A 23207-nucleotide genomic window follows, 5' to 3' on the forward strand; every position below is an offset into this window, starting at 1 on the left:
GCACATACTCCCATTACCACTATTATTACCGCTGTTCCAGTCATTCCATTAATCCCTGTTGTTCCACTTATCCCTGTGAATATGGCGAATAGATATGCTCTGTTACAGTTGCCTGCTAATCCAGGGGCTATGCCTCAGGATTACCAAACTAAAATCACATATTTCGATGGTACTGGTTCTTGCACAGCCCTTCAGCATACCAAGAAAATGCAAGACTATTTTGAGAACTACGAGATTGATGATGATAGCGTGAGAATGAAGATTTTTGTCCAAAGTTTGACAGGTGATGTCAGGACTTGGTTTAGAGCACTCACAGCTAATTCCATAGCAGACCCAGAAGCCTTATACCAGTCATTTATCAACAGATGAGAGAAAAATAAAGACCCCTTGCACATATTATCTGAATATGACACCATCAAAAGAGGCCCTCAAGGGTCTGTCTTGGATTATTGTGCAAGATTCAATAATGTTTATAATGCAATACCACAGAACTTAAGACCTCCACCTGATCTTGCTTTGTATAAATTCCCTGATGGTTTTGATACTGACATGGCTTATCAGTTAAGGGAAAGAGCCCCTCAAACCCTTGCAGACATGCAAAATGTTGTTGTTAGCATAGAGGCAAATCTAATTGCCAAAAGAAAAAGAGCTAGAACTGAGAGAAGAACCACCTTTAAGGAAGAACCCTCAGCCTTAGACCAAAAGCTGGATGCTATTATCAGTGGCATGCATAGGGTAGGAGACATAGTAGAGAGTGTTGAGAGGAAATCATCTTGGGAAGGACAACAACCTAATACCATAAGGAACCCAAATTTCCAGAAAACACAGAACACAAATGCTGGTAGGTCTAGCCCAGACCATGATGTAAGGGCTCCTTTTCATGAAAATTATGCTGAAGCATCTGCATCTAGTGAGTCCACAGAGGACACTCACATGAACTTGGTGGATTTGAAGGCTGAGCAACAAATTTTCCTAACCCAAGCAGACCAAGATGAGCATGACTTTAATTAATTTCAAACTAAGTCTGGTGAGGCTTTTGATTTTAAGCAAGGTTATGATCCAACTGTTTATGAGGTCCACAAACAGTATAAGCTGAGGACAAGAACCATAGATGTGCCCGAAAAGGTTAAACCAAGTGATACCAAACAGCCTAAGAAGATCAAATAAAAGGCTACCCTCATAGAAACTGCTGATAAAACAGTTCCAAATCCAAAGGATGTCACCATAGAGGATGTCACAGACATGTAGCCCTCTAATGATCACCCTCTGCCACCTTCTTCCTCAAAAGAAGATTTGAACAACTATCCTAAAAAACTTTCCAAATCAGAAATAGTTCAAGAAATCAACGAAGAACAAGAAAAAACCGCTGAAAGTGCAATTGAAAAGGGAAAATCTGCCAGTCACAATACTAAATCACAGTCAGAAAAACCTTTTGATTTAGAGGCAGAAATAGGTAAACTGAAGATATCCATCCCTTTATCTGAACTTGCCAAACATGATATCTATAGGCAGCAAATCAAAAGATCGCTGCAAATTCCATAAAATAGGGATGATGTGATGTATTAGATGATCAACCTGAGCTCCTTTTTGGTCCTGAAGTCAATGGTAAATCAGGACATGGAGCTGTGTTACCATTCTATGTCAGTTTTCACATTCATGATAAAGTATTGCATAATGCTATGTTTGACTCAGGTGCCTCACACAACCTTATGCCCAAAGTTGTAATGGAAAACCTAAACCTTGATGTTACAAGACCCTACAAAGACTTATTTTCCTTTGACTCAGGTCAGGTCAAGTGTTTAGGCTTAATCAAAGACTTATTTGTCTCCTTAGTCCAATATCCCAACAAGACAATCCTCATGGATGTGGTGGTTGATGACATTCCACCAAAGTATGGCATGCTATTGTCAAGATCTTGGGGAGAAAAACTCCAAGGATCTCTCCAATTAGACCTCTCTTATGCCACTATATCTGTCTTTGGGCAACCAAAGAGACTGTATAGAGAAACACTGATGAAATATGTGGTAACTAGTGAGGACAAGCCCCAAAATTTTCCGATTTATTCAATCCATTCTGATATGGATTCTTTTATTTTATTTAATGAGGAAACAAGCCCTCCCACTAATGATAAGTTGTTGGCTTTAGAACTGGACACGCACATCAATGAAGAATCGGTTGCCCATACTGATGAAATTGTCAAAACAATCAAGGCAACCGGCATACAACAAGAACCTCCCCAAATAGAAAATTCAAATCTGCCCACTGCAAAAATGACTGAAACTCTTGATACTAACCACAAGCAAGAAATCACATGGTATTTAGAGTTTGATGGCTCTGTCAACAAGTTAGGAGTAGGGGCAGGTGTATGGATTCACAATACACACAACAATCATGCAGAAGGCCATGCCTACAGACTAAACTTCAAATGTACCAACAACATGGCAGAGTATGAGGCTCTCCTTTTAGGCCTTAAACTGCTCAAAGCTCTAGGAGCTGCAAAAGTATCCATTCTAGGTGACTCAGATTTAGTCATACAGCAAATGAAAGGCAACTTTGTTACTAATGACAATAGAATGAGGGCCTATAAGACTGCTGCCACTAATATACTCAATGCATTCACTGAATCCAAGCTTGCCAAGATCTCAAGAGATCATAACATTCATGCACATAACCTAGCCACTTTTGCTAGTACATGCAAGCTTCCCTTTGAGCCAAATCACCATTTCACTGCTGAGATAAAACATAGGCCTACTATCCCAAATAATGTTAAAGATTGGCAAGTGTTTGAAAATGATGGCCAGATTAACAATTTCCTCACTCTTGAGCATGAGTTTTCAAATATTAACATTGACATGGATTCTATGACGGATGAACAACAACAAACAAATGAAAATCAGTAGGTTGTAACAGCTATAACAACCAAACAAATGTTAAACCCAACTTTTTTTGACAATACAAACATAGAAGAGCTGAAACAGATGCATTTAGAGCAAATAGCTGAAATAGAGGCCGAGATTGTTGATCTAAAAGATAACTTTCTCCCTGCTGGCCTCACTCCGTTAGAAGATATGTTTGATGCAAATGATGTTCCCAAAAAGCCAAAAATGCCAAAAATGGTCAAACTATCTCAATCTTTGCCACACGATCAAAAGCCCAAATATGTTGATTTGTTTAAAGAATTCCAAGATGTATTTGCTTGGAGTTATGAGGACTTGAAGTCTTATGACACCTCAGTGATCCAACACACCATTCCCTTAAAACCAAATCAAAAGCCCTTCAAACAGAAACTAAGGAGAATCAGTCCTGTGCTTCTCCCTTTGATTGAAAAGGAAGTGAAAAGAATGTTTGAAGCAGGTATCATAGCACCCATCACATTTTCTGAATGGGTATCCAATCTTGTTCCTACAAGAAAGAAGACAGGTGAGATTAGGCTATGTGTAGATCTAAGAAATTTAAACCAAGTCTCCCTAAAAGACCACTACCCATTGCCAAAAATGGACCACATCCTACAAAGAGTAGTGGGGTCATCTAAAATCTCTTTGCTAGATGTCTTTTCAGGTTTTAATCAAATACTGGTTCACCCGGATGACCAAGACAAGACAGCCTTTACCACACCGTGGGGAACATTTAAATATGTGAAGATGCCTTTCGGACTTAAAAACGCTGGTGCTACCTTTCAAAGGTCCATGGACATTGCATTTGCCAAGGAAATCCATGATTTCTTGGTTGTCTATCTTGATTACCTTACCCCTTTCTCCAAATCTGATCAAGAGCACCTCAAACACCTAAGGCAAATATTCATGACATGTAGGAAATATGGCATTTCCTTGAACCCCAAGAAGTCTCTCTTTGGCCTCGAAGAAGGTAAATTACTAGGCCATATCATCTCAAAAGATGGAATTAGAATTGATCCTGAAAGAATTCAAGGCATCCTTCAAATCCCATTTCCAAGAAACCTAAAAGAGTTGCAAGCATTCCTTGGAAAGATCAATTTACTAAGGAGATTTATCCCAAATCTAGCCAAGTTGATAAGACTGTTAAGCAACATGTTAAAAAAGGATGACAATATAAAATGGTCTCTTGAAACCAAGCAAGCCTTTGAGAGTATCAAATCTGCCTTAACCCAAGCTCCAGTCCTCACAAGTCCTCAATTTGATAGGGACTTCATCATATTATCATTTGCATCTGAGCACACCATAGCTACTCTCCTTTTGCAAAAGGATGATCAAGGAGCTGAAAAGCCTATTGCATTTTTTGGCCAAGCCTTAAGAGATGCCCCTTTGAAGTACCAAATCGTGGAGAAGCATGCCTATGCCCTTGTTAAAGCAATCAAAGATTTCCCCGTCATACCCCCACCATGTGTCAGCCTCCTAGTGTGCTCGGAGGCCCATCCCCCAATACCGCCTATGCCGAAAGGTGGTGCGGGGAAAATTGGATACCACCTTCCACCCTCCTACGCCTGTGCCACGTCATCATGATGTCATCATCCTGCGTCGGCCTCCTGCCACCGTGTCCTGTGCCACGTCACCCTGTCTTACTGCTGACGTCACCCTGCCACGTCACCGCCATACTAGGACCCACCACTGACGTCATCATCCTGCGTCGGCCTCCTGCCACCGTGTCCTGTGCCACGTCACCCTGTCGTACTGCTGACGTCACCCTGCCACATCACCGCCGTACTGGGACCCACCGCTGACATCATCATCAAAAAGGGCGCGAAATCTGCAGCAACGGATGCCCGGAATGAAAAACCGAGGCCGTTTTTGATGCGCGATTAGCGCTTAGCGCTAATTGCGCATCGCTAAGGGAAATAGGCCAAAATGGAAGCCCTCTCATGGCGTGGCTACCAGGAGGGCCCGAAATTCGCAAATTGATAGGAATTTATTCACATAGGTTCGGAAAAGGGGCAAAGACAGTTCTTAAGGCAAACAGAGGGCCGAGCAATAGCCATAAAATGTCGATGGGACACTTTAAGGCAGTCAGAAGACAACAAGAAACCCAGGTTCAGTGAAAGTGTACCAGAGGAAGTGGCGAAGACTATCAGTTAGTATTTTTGGTGGAAATCCGTATTTCCAAAGCAGTTAAACATTAAGAGACCGCCATCAAAGTCAATAAAGAAGTATTGGGACATCAAAGCTCACCTGATCAAAGTTAATGCGTAAGGCCACCTAAGGGCAGTGCTGCAGAAATCAAAGCACAGTTATGGCCAAATGCCGGCGCAAGGCTCTAAGGACATCATAATTACTCATTTTTTGAGGCAGCTTCCCCCGGCGCAGCATTAGATAGATATTTTGAGCATTTATTTCAAGCATATGTTAGGTTAAAGACACTTATTGCATCAGATCTATCTCAGATCTGATTCTTGTAGATATTTTGCTTATAAAACCACCCTAATTTACTGTTTAGAGGGTTGGTTGGTTGATTTGCTCCACTAGAGACTCGCTCTGTATACTTGATGTTTTCATTAATCAAAGACTGCTGAAAAGCTTGGAGGATGGACTGTCTGCTGTGTTATTAATGTTTTAAAGAATGAATATGGAATTCTTGTGCTGCAACATGACTCAATAAGTGATTTCTACCTCTGTTTTCCATTGATATATGCTCATATCATACATATGTCGCCATCTAAATAGCAGATAAAAAGATTAGCTTAGAACTTGCTTGATTGCACTCTATGCTCAATTTCTGTTGTTTCTTTATGTTTTCCTCTGAATTGGTAATGAATATGAATTCCCTTTGGCTCATATTTCTCCTAATTCACCCATGTTTGACAGTTATCTAGGGATTCTTTACTGCCCCTAGATAGAGCTCATTCACCTTCCCTCTGTTAAGCTGAATAAGAGATTCTTAATTGCCTCTCATTCCTTAGCCTTCAATCCATCTCCATTTAGCTTGAAAGTTGTTTCATGTGTATCTATCTTGCTCCATATTCCTCTTGTGACCAAGAAAACGCACCAGCAGTCCTACTCCATGACTCCATGCCCAATGGTTTGAACTTATCATACTATGCATTACCTCTCTACTTGAAAGCTTCATCCTTCCCACCAAAACTCAAACAAAACCCCTTGAACTCAATAACTAGCCTAAAATCATCATCAACAAAGCTAAATCATAAAGAGAGAGCCCTCTCTGATTGCGGGTAGGCTAGGACCTGCAGTCCAAAGATTGGTTAGTGGTTACCTCGGCCGTATTCCCTTGGGAGTCAAAGGGAACGACCTGAGTGATAACACCTTGTAACCTCAAACAAACAATCCAAAAAAACCAAATTTTGAACCTTATATCTAGCATAAAATCCCACCACAACCAAGCTAAATCTGACAGAGAGATCCCTCTCTGAGTTTAGAAGGGATAACTTCTAAACTTGAAAGTGGTTTTGTGGTTACCTTTGCAATTTATTTTACAACCTTCTGAAATTACGGAGTGTTAACATCTTGGCGACCATACTGGGGATTTCAAATAAATCTGATTTGTATTAAATTTTTCCGTGATCAATTTTTATTTCAATACTTAAAGTTATTTATAGGTTTTGTGTCTAAGAAATAGATTTTGATTTAAAGTTGTATTCCACTTCAAAATTTGTATATAGCTTATCTGTGAATGCCTAATAGTAGATCTAGCTCTTAAAATAATTTATACGAGAGCTAATCTAGATCCAAATCCACCGAAAATTGTAGATAATCCAGAAAAATTCTTAGAAAGAAAAGTTTAGCTGAGAGCCAGGCAAGTAATAATCCTCTCCCTAGGGTTAATTCTCTTCCTGGGAGCTTTGAAATAGTAAAATACATGGATTTTGATTTACCATTTGAACATATTCTCTTTTGAACTAAATCTGATAGTTTTGTAGTTGAAACCCATTTTTATGAAAACATCTTAAAACCCTACATTTCGAAGCATAAAACTGTGAAATCAAAACTCTGAGGATGATTTCATCAAACAATTTAACAAACTTGAAGTGTTGGTGTCTGAACTAGATAAATTTGTACATAAATCTTTTGAATCACCTAAATCCTCACATTATTCTTCTACTAGTTCATCCCCAACCCCACCATTAATTCCACCTAGTTTTTCTATTCCATTTGAAATTCCTGTTGTTCATACTACTCTTTTATAGATTTCTACTATTTCTGCCCCTCTAGAGTTTCCTGTTGTTTCTATTCCTGTAGAAATCCCTTCTATTCCTACTGCAACTCTAATAATCACCCCCATTTTCACTACACCCATTTCATCTTCAACCACTACCGCTTCTACATCAACACAAGAAAACGTAATTACATCCCCTTTCATTCCTTCCATACACACACCTATTGTAGTCCCATATACGCATCGAACACCAATCATGGTTGCTCGATATGCCCCCTTAGTCCTACCTCCACAACTCAATGCAATGCCTCAAGATTACTAGAGTAGGATTCATCAATTTCATAACAATGGACCCATAAAATGAATGACTACTTATACCTCCAAGAGATAGATGATGATGATGTGAAAATGAGATTATTGGCTCAGAGTCTCACTGGTGAAGTTAAAAAATGGTTTAAAGGGTTACCAACCAACTCTATCACGAAGCTTGCTCAATTTCATGACACCTTCCTAAGAAGATGGGAAGTGAAAAAGAACCCTTTACAAATTTTAGCGAAGTATGAAAGCATCATAAGAACCCTGGGTGAATTAGTCCAGGGCTATTGTATCATATTTAACAATGTCTATAACTCTATCCCTATAGCAATACAACCTCCTCCGAGGTTAGCCCTGATTTAATTCCTAGGTGGTTTTGACCCTGATATGTCTTCCCAATTAAGAGAAAGGAACCCTGCAACCTTTGGGGAAATGTAGAAAAATGCAATTAGTGTTGAAGCCAATCTGTTAGCAAAGAGAGCTGGAATTAAAGTTGAAAGGGGAGTTATTATAAAAGAGGATCAAGCTTCTTATTCCTTTGATTTTAAGTTGGATACTTTAGTAAGAACAATGGATAAAATGATGGAGAGAATTCATGTAGATGATAGAACTCCTCCAAGGGAAAACCAAGGTGGTTCCCAAATTAGAAATACAAATTTTAGAAAAAAAACAGCCTCAAATTAAACAAAGAGAGCAAAGAGGCCAAATTGTTCAACAATATATTAGTCCCCCATTTCAAGAAAACTATGCAGATGAGGAAGTGGAAATACTTGAATATCCTAAGGAAAATCAAATAAATTTGTTTTTGGAAGCCGAAGTTGACCACATTTTCTTGACTAAGGAAGAATAAGACATTTTCCTACTCTCACAACTAGAAACCATTCCATTAGACTCTAAAGACTACAAACAAGGATATCAGAACACAATTATGGAATTAGATAGACAATATAACTTGAGGAGTAAAAAGACTCTTGACACTCATCCTAAAAAGATTCCTTCCACTCCTCCCAAAAGGACCAAAAATGATACCCCTTCTACTAGTCAACTTAAAGATGATTCTCAGAAGGAAACTTCTAAGAAAGGATGCAACTGCTAAAGAAATAGAAAACCCTCCTACACCTTTTAGCATTGAAAATGAACTAGATAAATTAAAAATTTCTATTCCCCTCACTAAATTAATCAACAAAAGCTCATACAGATCACAAGTCATTAAAGCCTTGAATATAGGGGAAGGGACTGGCACAGTCAATTTGAATTATGACCGACCTAAGTTATTGTTTGGACCTAAGGGCGAAGGAAAATCACATGATGGCAATGTACCCCTTTTCTACATTATCTTTAACATTCATGATACAATTCTACACAATTATATGCTTAATTCTGCAACCTCACATAATCTAATACCTCGAGATATTATGGAGAAACTAGGTTTAGACATAACCAGGCCCTACAAAGATTTATACTCATTTAATTCAAGTAAAGTACGATGCTTAGGATTAATCAAAGATTTATGTGTTACTCTAGTCCAAATACCAGTAAAGAGATTTGTAATGGACATTGTAGTTGCAAACATACCTCCTAAGTATGGAATGTTGCTCTCCAGATCATGGGGAGAGAAAATATAAGGTATTTTACAAATGGATATGACTTATGCTACAAATCCAGTGTTTGGTCAACCAAGAGGAGTATACACGAAAACACTAATGAAGTACATGGTTAGTAGTAAATACAAACCCAACAATTACCCCTTGTATTCAGTACTTTCAAACATGGATTCATTTATCTTGTATAATAATGAATGTGTAGAAAATTAAGTTTCACACTTAGAAGCTGAGATCAGTGATACAAATGAAATAAAGTTGGATTCTAAAGAAAAAGATGTAGAGGGAGAGGCTCTTTGGAATATGAATTTCTATGGGGCTGTAAGTAAGGATGGATCAGGGGCAGGTGTTTTCAATGTAAACACATCCACAAATATGGCAAAGGGACATGGTTACAAAATTAATTTTCAAGTGCACTCATAACATAGATGAATATGAGGCACTGATTTTAGGGCTGCAAAATTTTAAAGAGATTGGGAGCAAAACGAATTTATGTGCATGGGAATTCCAAGGTAATAATCAATAAAATTAAGGGTGAATATGTTGCTAAACGCCCTAGACTAAGAGCCTAGAGAAATGCAGTCTTAGACTTTTTGCAATGCTTTTCTTAATATGATTTATTTGTTATTCCTAGAGGCCAAAATATTTTAGTTGATGCCTTTGCATTTCAACCAACACATGCAAAATTCCTTTTCATCCCAATAGGAAATACGTGGTGGAAGTGAAACACAGGCCAATTGTTCCTAATAATGTAAAATATTGGCAGGTTTTCAGTAATGATAAATAAATAGAAAACTTTTTACAAATGAAAGATGAATTTGAGTCTGTAAATATTGATATTGAAAATGAAAAAGACATAGTGTTTAATGAAATCGATGATAATCAAGAAGAAGCCAAAAATAGAACTAGTAGGAGCTGAGGTCGAGGACTATAACATAGGAACTGGAACCCCAAAATTGTCAAACTGTCTAAATCCTTACCTCCTAAATAAAAACAAAAATATATTGAGATTTTAAAATAATTCTCTGATGTGTTTTCCTAGAGCTATGAAGACTTAAAATCTTATGTTACAAGTATCATTCAACACATCGTTCCCATCAAAGAAGATCAAAATCCTTTTAAACAGAAATTGAGGAGAATAAATCTAGTTTTACAGCCTTTGATAGAAAAGGAAGTCAAGAAACTTTTCGATGCAAATATCATTGTAGCCCTCAGATTTTCGAAATGGGTCTCAAATCTAGTACCTACTAGAAAGAAAATAGGTGAAATTAGGCTTTGTGTATATTTTAGAAATCTTAACAATGTTTCTATGAAATATAACTATCCCCTGCCCAAAATGGATCACATCCTATAAAAGATAGTTGTCTCCAGCAGAATTTCATTGTTGGTTGGTTTCTCAGGATACAACCAAGTTTTGGTTCATCCTGATGATCAACATAAGAAAACATTTTCTACACCATGGGGCACTTTTATGTATGTGAAAATGCCATTTGGCCTTATGAATGTTGGGGCCACTTTCCAAACAGCAATGGACATAGAATTTGCTGATGAAATTGACAGGTTCACTATGATTTACCTAGATGATATAACTATGTTTTCAAAGATAGATAAAGAATAGTTTCTGCATTTAAGAAGAGTTTTTGAAAATTGCAGAAAATATGGTATCTCCTTAAAACATAAGAAAAATCTTTTTGGTTTAGAGGAGGGAAAACTTCCAGGTCATATAATTTCTAAAGAAGGTATAGGATTGATCCTAACAGAGTTGAAGCCATACTGAAAATTGACCCTCCTAGAAACAAGAAAGAAGTTCAAACCTTCATTGGTAGGATAAATTTTCTCATAAGATTTATTCCTAACTTAGATGGAATTTTAAGATCCATTACAAATATGTTAAAGAAAGACATGGAAATAAAATGGAATATTGAAGCCAAGAAATCCTTAGTGAAGTAAAGTTAGATTTAACTACTTCTCCTGTTTTAATAAGCCCTGACTTTACAAATGATTTTATCATTTTTCCTTTTGCATCTGAGCATACTATTGTAGTTGTTTTATTGTAGAAAAATAGTGAAGGCCATGAACAACCCATAATTTGTTTCAGTGGACCTATGAGGATGCATCACTGAAGTACAACATCATGGAGAAACATGAATTTGCTTTGGTAAAGGCATTAAATGATTTTAGAGTGTATATCCTACATTCTCATATCATTGCATTTGTCCCAAGTGTTGTGGTAAAAGATATTCTCACACAGACTGACCCAGATGGAAAAAGAGGGAAATGGATTGTTGTGATCCTAGAGTATGACATTGAGATTAAACCAACCAAGCTCATCAAAGGTTAGGGATTGGAAAAGATAATGGTTGAGTCCAATTTTCATTCATTAGATATCAATTTTATTGTTGCATTGTATGAAACGGAAGAGATGGCGACTCCACAGGTATCAGAGGCCTTTTCTACCTCACCATGGTATGTAGACATTATTTTTGTTTTAAAAAACTTAGAAGCTCCTCCTAGTTTAACTAAGACAAAGCCAGGTTTATAAAACTAAAAGATATGAAATTATATATTTTATATCAAAATGTATATTGGAAAGATGTTAGTGGTATTTTGCTAAACTGTTTATTAAAAGATGAAGCAAACATGGTCATGGAGGATTTCCATCAAGGAGACTATGGAGGCCATTTATACTGGAAAACCACAGCTAACAAAATCCTAAGGGCTGGCTTTTACTGGCCTACCTTGTTTGCAGATGTGCATAATAAAGTCACCACTTGGCAGTAGTGTCAAACCTTTGAAGGCAAGAGAAATATTTTTCCTTTACCATTGAATCCCATTTTAGTTGAAACTCCTTTTCAGCAATGGGGTTTGGATTTCATTGGTGAAATCCATCCCAGCTCCTCAGGCCAACATAGATGGATCTTAACAACCACTGATTACTTTACTAAGTGGATTGAGGCTATCCCAACCAGGCAGGCCACAAAAATTGTCATTATCCAGTTTTTAGAAGGTAACATCCTATCTAGGTTTGGATGTCCCCATAAGATTATCACTGACAATGCTGCTGACTTTAAGTCAAAGAAAATGGTTGATTTTTGTAACAAATACCACATAAGATTAGGACACTCAACTGCCTATTACCCACAAGGAAATGGGCTAGTTGAGTCCTCCAACAAGAGTTTAGTCAACATCATCAAAAAGCTATTGTAGGAGAATAAAAAATCATGGCATAAAATGTTGATTAATGCCCTCTGGGATAACCGAATTAGCACCAAAAAGTATATTTGAATATCTCCATTCCAACTAGTATATGGAGTTGATGTTGTGTTTCATGTTTCTCTGGTAGTTCCCATGCTGAAATTGTTACAAGAATCACAAGTGGAAACTAATGATTTACAAAGAAGGATCAACCAGACCATACAATTACAACAATCCAGGGAAGAGGTTTATAACAAAACTTAACTTGTTCAAGACAACATCTAAAAGATCGATGATAGGATAAAAAAATAAGATGATTTCAAGTTAGGTGACCTGGTGTTAAATTGGGACTAAAGGAATGAAGATAAAGGCAAACATGGTAAGTTCGACAATTTGTGGAAAGGGACATATAAAATTGAAGATTTTAGAGGAAATAATGTATTTTTCTTGAAGGACTTGAATGAAGAAGCACTGCCTGATGGATCTGTCAATGGAAAACTTCTCAAACACTACTTTCCTCAAAGTTAAATTAGTTTCATTTAGAATCATTGTACATATCATTTTACTATTCTACTATAAGAGTGAGGGCAGCTTACATCAGAAGTGGAAGCTCGGAGAGAAGGCCCTAAGCTTCTAATGATTTGTTGCCCATATTATGATTAACAATAGGTGGATCAGATTTAATTGCAAAATAAGGACATCATGCCCAATGGATTAAGGCTATTGATCTATAGTGTTCTTGACACCTCACAAGGAGGGTGCCATCCCCATTGGAGCCATTTTTAGGGTCCTATCTTTTATAGGATGAGCTGGCTATTTTCTGTTGATTTTTGTGTATGAAATGTTGTAAATAATATCTCATTCTGCAAGATATTTCCGAAAGAAAAGAAAAGAAAAGAAAAAATGAAAAAAGGGGATATATAAAAAATATGAAAAATAGGAAAAAGAATGAAAAATACCCCAAAAAGAATAAAGTGAGCAAATTTAAATGCCACTCAAAAAATGAAAAATGCATTAGTGATAGTTTAGAAATTTTGAATAATGTGCTACTCGTCAAAATTCCCGATTGAAGTAGATTAGTTATTTTAATCACATTGTTTAAACGTGATTAAGATAGATTAAATAAAATTAGTTTAGGTTAGTGAATAAATCAGCCACACAGCCTAATCGTGGTTGAGTTAGATTAAGTAGAATAAAATTAGTAGGCCTAAATGTTTCAATGTTCCTTTAGAGGTTAATTAAGCTTTAATGTTAATTAAGTGCTAAGTTAATTGCAATTTTGATTTGTAAATAAAGTGTTTTTGATACGACATATTTTGTCACAACATGATAAAGTGAACACGCATTTAAATGACCATCATCCACCCTGCCCAGATCAATGACAGGGGATCGTATTCGAGCCCCCCGAGCCTCTCCGATGTTTAATCACAAGGGGGGTCTGAAAATACAGAATTGTCTTGCAACGTGGCAGCCTCTGGGCATTTCACACCCCCCGCCGCCTAAAACCACTAACCACCCCTCCCCCTCCAAACAATACCATCCCGCTCCCCTCTCATTCTGACCATTGACCCCCTTTGCTCCCGTGCCACTCACATCCTGCCAGGTGGACCTTTTGTCCCCACCTTCCTCCTACATCAGTCCATATTCCTCCGCTGCATGTTTGCCACCTCATAGCTGCGGACCCCACTTCTCTTCCACCAAAGCGACCTCCCGCCATTACATTTCCCCCAATACAATGTTTCCATTTAGCACTCCCACCACCATGTTAGCAAATTGTTGACAAATTAATGCTATCCTCTCCTGCCACAATGGACCCACTCTGTTGTAATGTTAAATTAGCAACGATAAACTTGTATTTTCTATATAATCCATCATAAACCTTTTACATCACCTCATTTCCCTGTTTTATGATAACAAGTAATCGGGAGTTGCAACGCACATTTAACCGAACATACTCTGTCCCAGCACATGGCCAGGGTCCATAACATCTCTGTGACCACTCAATGTAACCAACCACCTGCAACTAAGTACCTAGCCTTCAATTTGCGTTCTGACACTAGATTCACCTATTTTTCCTTGGTAATTCTGAATTCCCTGCTCTTTCCTCTTCTATCATGACACCTAAAGGAAACTCTAAGGCCTCTGACGATAATCTTATGCTGCCCCCAACCATAGACTTAGATCACCAACCTCTGGTAGACCAAGATTATAAAATTGCTGAAACTAGTTGTGAATTCTACCTATTCGAACTTTACAACTAGTTAAAATAGAATTTCTTGGACCAAAGTGATAAAATGTGCCTCTCGGATTCTCTCCTACCACAATTCATCTTCCCTTAGACACCCCACTTCTCCAAATTCATCTCTTGGTGTCAACTTAGGTATATCCCAAGTCAGAGGGAGATTGTGGCCCAAAAGAGTGATATCCTCTTCACCATCACTGTAAAATACATCTCCCAAATGCTTCAATTGCCAAATTATGACTCTCTGCAACCACTTTTAGTAGATTCCCTCAAGGAATTCTACAAAAACCTAACTTTCCCATAGGGAGCCAAGATATTTGAGAACTTTCTCCCTGAGGATGCCCAATTACACAAAAAGAATCCCCCATACTCATCCTTTATGTTCCCTAAGATGACTAAGCAGGTAATTATAATTATTTCATGCATACTTGGCTATCAATCTGATCAATGGGTTGATCAGGCCATTGTTGGTTTCTTCAATTTTTACAACTTGTGAGATACCCCTTGTTTTTAATTACAGTGAGTTCATTACAGAATCAATTCATGACCAGTTCCTCAAGTTTTCTACTAAAGGGAACTTTAAGTATGCTTCAGTGTTGGTTTATTTGTTTCTTTATCATCAAACATACAACTTTTTATTCCCTTTGGAGAAACTAGATGAGCAGGGTAATCCAGAGTTAGTAATCCTTTGGACATCCTTGGTGAGGAAAAATTACACTAAGTACTCCTTCTCTTATTATGTTGATCAATTTTTACATAGAGTGCCCTGTTTATTAAACCATAGTATAGATCTTAGGAGAGGACTAGAGATTCAAAGAATTCTACCTCTCAGTGAGCAGACTAAGACATGAGATTGGTACTTGTACCAATATTATATCAAGATAAGAATTTATGGATGTGAGTTGCCACCATATAGGCTGCCAAAATTTGTTCGTATGAGGATATTCTCACTGGAATATATAAGACAGATGATTCATATGGATGACCTTGATTTTGTTGCAGCAAAAAACAAATCTCAGTTCAAAATCAAGGCACGGGTTTGGCCATTTATTTGTAACACCCAAGTAGCATGTAAGGAGGTAGATTTGCTCCTCAAGAAGATGAACTTAAATTTGAGTTTCACCTGGTCATATGACCCTTTTGGCATCATTTCTAAACTGGTCGTGGAATAGAAAAGAACTCCTTACACTCACACTCCTAGACCAGAGATAGAAAAGTTCATGAATGAAAAATCAGTGGGAGGAAAATACAGTGTAGGAAGCAGAAGAACAGATGTTATCCATGACTTCCTTACAGACTCTAGTACCTCAAGGAAAAAGAAACAAGAGACCAAGGGAGGAGGATTCCCCTTCAGTGATAGAGATTGGAGTCAAATAATTTCTGACATACAAAAAGAAGCACAAGAATAGTTCTCGGCCAATTTTTCAGCAAGAGGATGAGGGTCAAGCCACCATAGTCCTAACAGGCCATCATGCTTCTACAAGAGGAGAAGATATCTTCACAGGATCTCCAACTTTCTTAGCTTCCCAAGATCCCCCAGATACATCTCAAACATTAGAATTGGTTCAGGACCAAGATGAACCAAATATATTTGCAAAATATAAAGAAATTAAGAAGAAGAATGAGCAACTCAAGGTCTCCACATATACATAATTCTGGAAGAAAACAACCTCTTCACAAAACAAGTTTCGTTCAACCTTTGATATAGAAAATGGGAAATTCAAAATTTCATTCCTTCAAGAACATATTCCATTTCCGAAGACTCCAACTGATTACAAGAAATCTATTTTCTCCTTTGATGTTGAGTAGATTCACCCTATTGACAAAATAGACCTGCACAAACAGACTGGGGAATTGTTGTACTGCACTTTGACCAATACTTCCATGACAACTTCCAAGCTGTAGGCCTCACTTAGTAACATACAGTCACAATTGAAGCTTTAAAATATTTCATATTTTTCTAAGGACACTAGGATCAAATCATTGGAGGACCTGGTAATTAAACTAGGATATGACCCTAAAGATGTAAAAGCAGTAGAAGAAATTGTGAGGTGGAAAAATGCAGACATAGCCGCATTGAGGAAACAACTCGAACTTCCCTCCATTAAGGATCCCCAAGATAAGGAAGTTGGGGAGCTTGAAAAATAAAAATAGAACATGTTCAAGATAATAATTGAACAAAGTAGCCAGGTTAAAGATATCAAAGTGGAGATGGAAAGACTGCTCAAGGAAAAAGAGCAGTTATCACAGCCAGCCATAATTCCTTTAACAACAATGCCTATTTCAGTGGTAGCCACAATAGGATCATCTACATCGACAAATACAGAAGCATGGACAACAGATTCCTCAAATGATTTGGTGAAAGCCATGGAATACCTATCCATCAGAAGGAAGGAAATTGAAAAATTAAAAGCCCAAGTTAAAACTTTTCATTATCAAAAGTTAAAGATAGACAATTCATACATAACAAAGTTGCATAAATCTCATAGGCTAGCCCAAAGGATTGAGCATCTAGAGAATGAGTCTGTGATGGCTCAAACACTAGCACAGGCTAAAGAATGCATTTGGGTTGAGGTAAATGAGGCCATCATATAAATCCGGCCTTCAATTGAGATAATATTTAGACAAGATGACTTGGTGCAGAGATAAAAGGACTTGATGGAAGGATTTAGAAGCAACTTGGGATAGAGGCTAGGGGAAGCTAGCACCTTAATTAAAATTTTTAATTCAAAAACCAAGGATGAGTTAAGAAAATTTTAAGATTGCAGATAGAACAAAGGCTATCTTGGAATTCAGGAGAGTCCCTACTAAAAGGAACTTGCTAGTATAGGTGGAAAACAAATGCCAACACTTGGATACCAACATCCAAAAGTTTCAGAGGAAGTTAAATGCATTGTATTTGAAAGGATTTCCAAGGCTAAAGGGAATTGGATATAAGTTAGTACCCCTACCACATTATCAACAAAAATTATACATAATAGTTCGGGATAAATCAAAGTTTTCGACTATCAAAGGCTCAATTATAGGAAAAGCTTTCATGGAAGCTTTGGAATTTGATCTTCATATCAGAGATGAAATAAATCACTTATTTCTGGTGAAACCAACTTTCCAGAAATACACCAAGGTAGATGAAACTTGCAAAAAATTGGTTAAAATGCCAATTCTAGATGAAGACAAGTGGGACCAATTGTGTCAAATTTTGGAGTAATTTTTTTTTTACCTTCAGCAACCCAGCAACATTTTTTTAGGTCCATTCATGAATAAAAAGCCTCGAAGATAGTGCCAAATCATCACATTTTTTCAGTTATCTATATTTTTGTTCTATTTTTATAAGAAGTTTAAGATATTTTGTAAAAATCTTGAGGTTTTCACTCAAGATATTTTTCAATAAATTTTGTATAAGTACTTCCCAAATTGAAGTACAAATGTTGGGACTTGTAGCAAGAAAGGACTACCATCTGATGTAAATTTTTCCACTAAACTAAAGTGATAATTTCTCATTAATACAAACAATATTCTAGGATTCATGTGTCAGGCTTAATTGGTGATGTTTTTCTACTTGTAATTTTGTAATATCTTTGTTCTTTTTCATATGTGTTTCTTTCCTCTATTGTTTAAAAGAAAATTATGGGTTGAACTTGTTTAATTACACTTTGTCTTAGATTTAAACAATATATATGTTTTCCAACTGAAATTAAATATAGAATTCTTAATTTCTCTATGTTTAATTGATTATGAAACTTTTTCCTCCCTATCACTCCATCAAGCTCTGAAGATCCAACAACCTACCTACCTTTCCCTATTATTTCTGATATGATATTTATGCACTTGATCACTCTAAGACTTTGACTCCATTTCCCAATGGCCTTACCTTGTAGCCTCAACCAAAAAATCCAAAAAACCAAATTCTGAACCTTATATCTAGCCTAAAATCCCACCACAACAAATCTAAATCTGACAGAGAGATCCCTCTCTAAGTTTAGAAGGGCTAGCTTCTAAACTTAAAAGTGGTTACCTTTGCAATTTCTTTTACAACCTTAAGAAATTATGAAGTGCTAACATGTATCACTGGTGATTAATTAATGGCTATGGAAATTTCCAAAGGAAAAGTGGAATTAATTGGAATCTATTTATGAAAATGAAGGTAAATAGGAGAAAAGGGAGATGAAGGGTCACAGATTTGCATGAGAGGGAAATTGAAAGAAAAATAGAGGAAATTGAAGAAAATAAAGGCTGCAATGATAAAAATTCTTTTGAGGATTAGTTCACAACCTTTTTTCAGTTAATTTTTTTACTCTCTCATTCATCCTCTTTCTCTCTCATACTCTTGTACACTTAGATTATTCTTGGAGAATACTTGGAGAACTTTGGCATACACTGGATTTCGAGAAAGAAGGCAAAGGAAATTAGGAAATCATAAGGAAATAGGTGAATCAACAACTACAACTGGATTTATTTTCAGGCAATAGGTTGCATGTGTGATTTCCATGCTAATTTATGGATGCATGATGTATGCATGTGATTTTCTATCTATGTGTTGTCATTGTCATGGAGGATTGCCTGGATTGACAATTTTTTTAGCCTTTGATTTCCATTTCTTGGATAGCCATGGTGTTGTGGGTTTTTCCACTTGATTTCTTTTCTGGTTGGTGCTCATAATTCCCTATGGTTGTGGGTTGGAACAAACACTTTGGAAGCCCTTGAACAAATTGGCTTGAGTTACTCGTCTTGAAGCCTAGTCTAGGACAAATGATCTAGAGCCCTTGTGGGTTGAGATACTAGTCTCCGGATCCGGGTTGGAAAAACGCTCTAGAGCCTTGGAAGGTTGTGGGTTGAGTTACTAGTTCCTAGAGCCCTAGACAACTTGGGTAGATCAATCTGGTTAGTGTTAGTGATTTTCCACTATGACATGGAATCATTAGTTGAGGGTTGAGGTGGTTTGGCCTCTGGGTTGAGGTGGTTTGACCTCTGGTTTATTCCATAAGATCCCACATCTAGGATTGGAATATGGCGGGGGGTGATTTCATGAAAGAGAGATTTGGTTCAATCGAATCTATGGTCGAGTGGTATGTGGAAGTCCCCAACTTGGTTGGTATTTTCCTATGTTAATATGAGAAATTTCCTTATTTTGATCTATAAGCATTTTTAGTATTATATTGGTGATATTCTAGTTGAGTTTCCATGGTTTCTAGGATGTTTATTTTTTGGGTATATGATGTGTACCATATATGGCTCTTGTCACGAATAATTTATTTATTGATTGATTGATGAATGTATGGACTAATAAGTTTTTTTACAAATATGTGGATATGGAATAGAGCCTTACTGGTGATTCTCAAATGAATCTCAAACTTTAATGATAAGATATGCATTCATGGCATGTAGCTTAAATGTTTCCATTTGTTTGATGAAATGTTTGTTATGGTCTAGGAAGTCTAGGCCAAGCTCTATCTTGAAGTTTGAATGTATAACCTTGTTATTATGTCGTTAATGATTTTGAGAAGTCTCAAGTGGTTATGGGAAGTGGTCTAGATCCTAACCAGGAATTTTGGCTCATATCTTGGGAACAGATCCTCTGAGCTAGACAATTTGGGTCACAACCACACTCAAGAAGTATTTTGTGTGTAGTTGGAGGGTTTCAACCACACCCAGGCCTTGTCATGCATGTGGTTGGGGGTTAAATTTTGAGAAAAGTTTCCCTAGATTAAGGTTTGGTCACTTGGGGTGGTCCTTTGGCCCTTGAGTGTCCTATAGCCCCGAGGAATGTTGTGAGTTGTCATCAGTGGTCGTTGTATGCCCCACTTCCTTAACTGGAGCTAGGAGGTTGGGTCATGACATAGTAACTCTTTGTCTTATTTCTACTCATGTGGGACAATGAATTTGGGTAAGTTTGTGGTGGTGTGGTTATAGGGTGGTATCAGAGCTCCCAATTTCAACACTTTAACTGGAAAGGCAAAATGTGTTTGTCATGCATGCATGTTAGTTGTTTATATGTTTGTTATGCATGCATTGTGATGGTCCTTGTTGCAGTTGGTGTCGTCATGTATAGGTTGATGATGTTGATGTTGAGATGATTGATATGTTGATTTCATTATATATACATATGTTGTGCTAATCCAGATTGATTGTGCAGATGATATAGCCTCCCCTAAACTTCACTGGGGTATGTTTGATCATGTTTGTATTAGGTTTATCTGACTTTGTATGTTTGTAGGAAGAAGAAGATCAGAGATGACAACAAAACTGGTTGGCTATATTTCCCATGATTCTCCCTATATATCATATGAGAAATAGGTCGATGAGTGCTCCCTTGACATTGCAGTTACATCGATAGGTTTGAAAGTAGATATCAGAAGTTGTAAGGTAGATAATGACTAGATCATTCAGTCACAGGAAAGATTTGCTAGAGCATAGGAAAAGATAGTGGAAGTTAATGGAGTCATCCTCCAGAGTCTATCAGATTTGCAAAGACAGGGACTTCTTAGGATCAGTCATGGATAGGATGAAAGTACCAATGGGACATATGGCAACAGGTCTGAATCAGGATACAAGTTTGACAAGGATGACATAGTTAGAGATGGTAGGTTCTTAAATACACCTAATAGGAGGGGTAATGACCATGGGTTTTATTCTAGTTCTGGTTCAGAGATACATAATCATCATCTAAATCACCTTCCATATAGGAGGAGTGAGAAGCAATACTTGATGGAGAAAGCAAATCAAAGCCTCCATATAGGTTCAATAAAGCAAAGGTTCCTACATTTGATGGAAAAATGAAGAAGTCGGAAGATGGAGAAGCTTAGTTTCTTGGGACGAATAAGTTTTTTAGGTTGTATGATTATTCAATAAATATGATCTAGAATTATAATGTGTAGATTCAAATCTTCTCATGAAATTTACTAGATCACAAGACTTGAAGCTTCCCTAGTCATATGCGGAAATAAAATCATGATCTAGAACATAAATCATTAAAATGCATCAATATTCAACACACATACACAAAAATTTATCTAGGGGAAAGAAACTAATCAAAACCCCTTACCATTTGTATTTCATTAATCAAAGAATAGAGAACAAATACAATGCTTTCTTAAGCCTAAGAAACCCCTGCACTAGTATAATCTATCTCACTGGCTCACAGACTAACTCAAGCCAATACTTATCCTATTTATTAGCCTTCCAATCTCCTATTTCCCTGTGCTATTTGAAGAGGAATTAGCCCTCTATCAATTAGTGAAATTACTTATTGAGAATTTCATAATTCCTTTAGGCCCTTGTTTGACTGCATGCACCACCTGTACAACTTGGAAAAGTCTACAACTGATAGTATACTACCCTTGAGCTCCAATCTCAACTAGGTAACTTGAATTCTCTGCATGCATGAGTTAATTTAGGTTGTTTTATCATTTAATAGGATTATAACTCAATGTGAAAAAATTTACACACCCTTGATTGAACCTGAACTAGTTCTACTCACAATGAGAACTAGTTTCAATAACAATAACTCAAATTAACTTAAATATATTTCTACAAATTAGCAATCAATTATGTAGAACTAAACTGAAGTGTCTGCAACTCGAATTTACTGATTTAGTTGAGTGAAAAGAGGTATGTCACCTCAGTTAACTACCTCCAAGTATTCTGCTGAAATTGAAATTCGAATTTCTCCTAATTTAATCAAGGAAAAATTAAATTAGGATTTTCTTGCTACATTTTTAATACTCCCTCTCAGCAAGAAAGATATTATCAGATACCCCAGTCCTACTTCTTTCAAACTCGACTTTGCCTCTTGACAAAGCCTTTGTCAAAATATCTGCATCATGTTTGTCTATCTGAATGTATTGCAACAACATAATCCGCCACTGCACAAAATCTCATAGATGTTGATACCTGATGTCGATATGCTTGGATCGATCATGAAATAATGGATTCTCATAGAGTTTGATACAAATTGGATTTTCACAGTAAATCACCGTAGGATCCATATTATGACCAAATAATCCAACAAGAATCTTTCTCATCGAGATAGCCTCAAATGCTACTTGACTTTCAACCATGTATTTTGCTTCTACTGAGCTAAGTGCCATAGATATCTGCTTCCTGATGTACTAAGAAATTATTGTTGACCCAACACTGAAAACTCCGCTTGAAATTCTCTTCCTGTCTAATGGACTCCCCACCCAATCTGCATTTGTGAAGCCTTGCAGCTTCACTCCCTCTGTCCATCTGTACAAAAGACCAAACTGAGTAGTGATTCTGAGATATCTCAACACATGATTTGTTTCCTTCCAATAAAGTTTGGTTAGCTTAACCATGGCTTGAATTAGTTGGTTAAATGAATAACACATGTTTGGTCATGTGTTCACCAAATACAAGGGTGAACCCACAAGCTTAATATAAATGGTAGCCTCCATTTCCTTACCTGAAGTGGAATCCTCTTTCCTCTAGTTACCTGCTAGAGGTGTGTCCATGGGTTTGCTACTCTCCATTCCAAACTTCTTCAATATATTTTTGGAATAATTTCCTTGAGAGACAAACAATTATCCATCTCCTTGTCATACTTCAAAACTGCGGAAATAATGCACGAGTCCCATTTCCTTCATCTCAAAATCTCTTTCAAGGTCCTCCTTACAAGATCTGATAAACTGTTCATCACCAGTAAGGATCAAGTCATTGACATATAAAACAATAATAAATAATCTACCTTCTATCACAATGTGATAAAGCTTTGCATATATTTCACTCTTGGTGAAGCCCAAATCGATGAGATAGAT

This window comes from Pinus tabuliformis, chromosome X, assembly GCF_031772625.1.
Source record: "Pinus tabuliformis cultivar Carrire ecotype Pingquan chromosome X, CPIR1, whole genome shotgun sequence".
Taxonomy (NCBI): Eukaryota; Viridiplantae; Streptophyta; class Pinopsida; order Pinales; family Pinaceae; genus Pinus; species Pinus tabuliformis.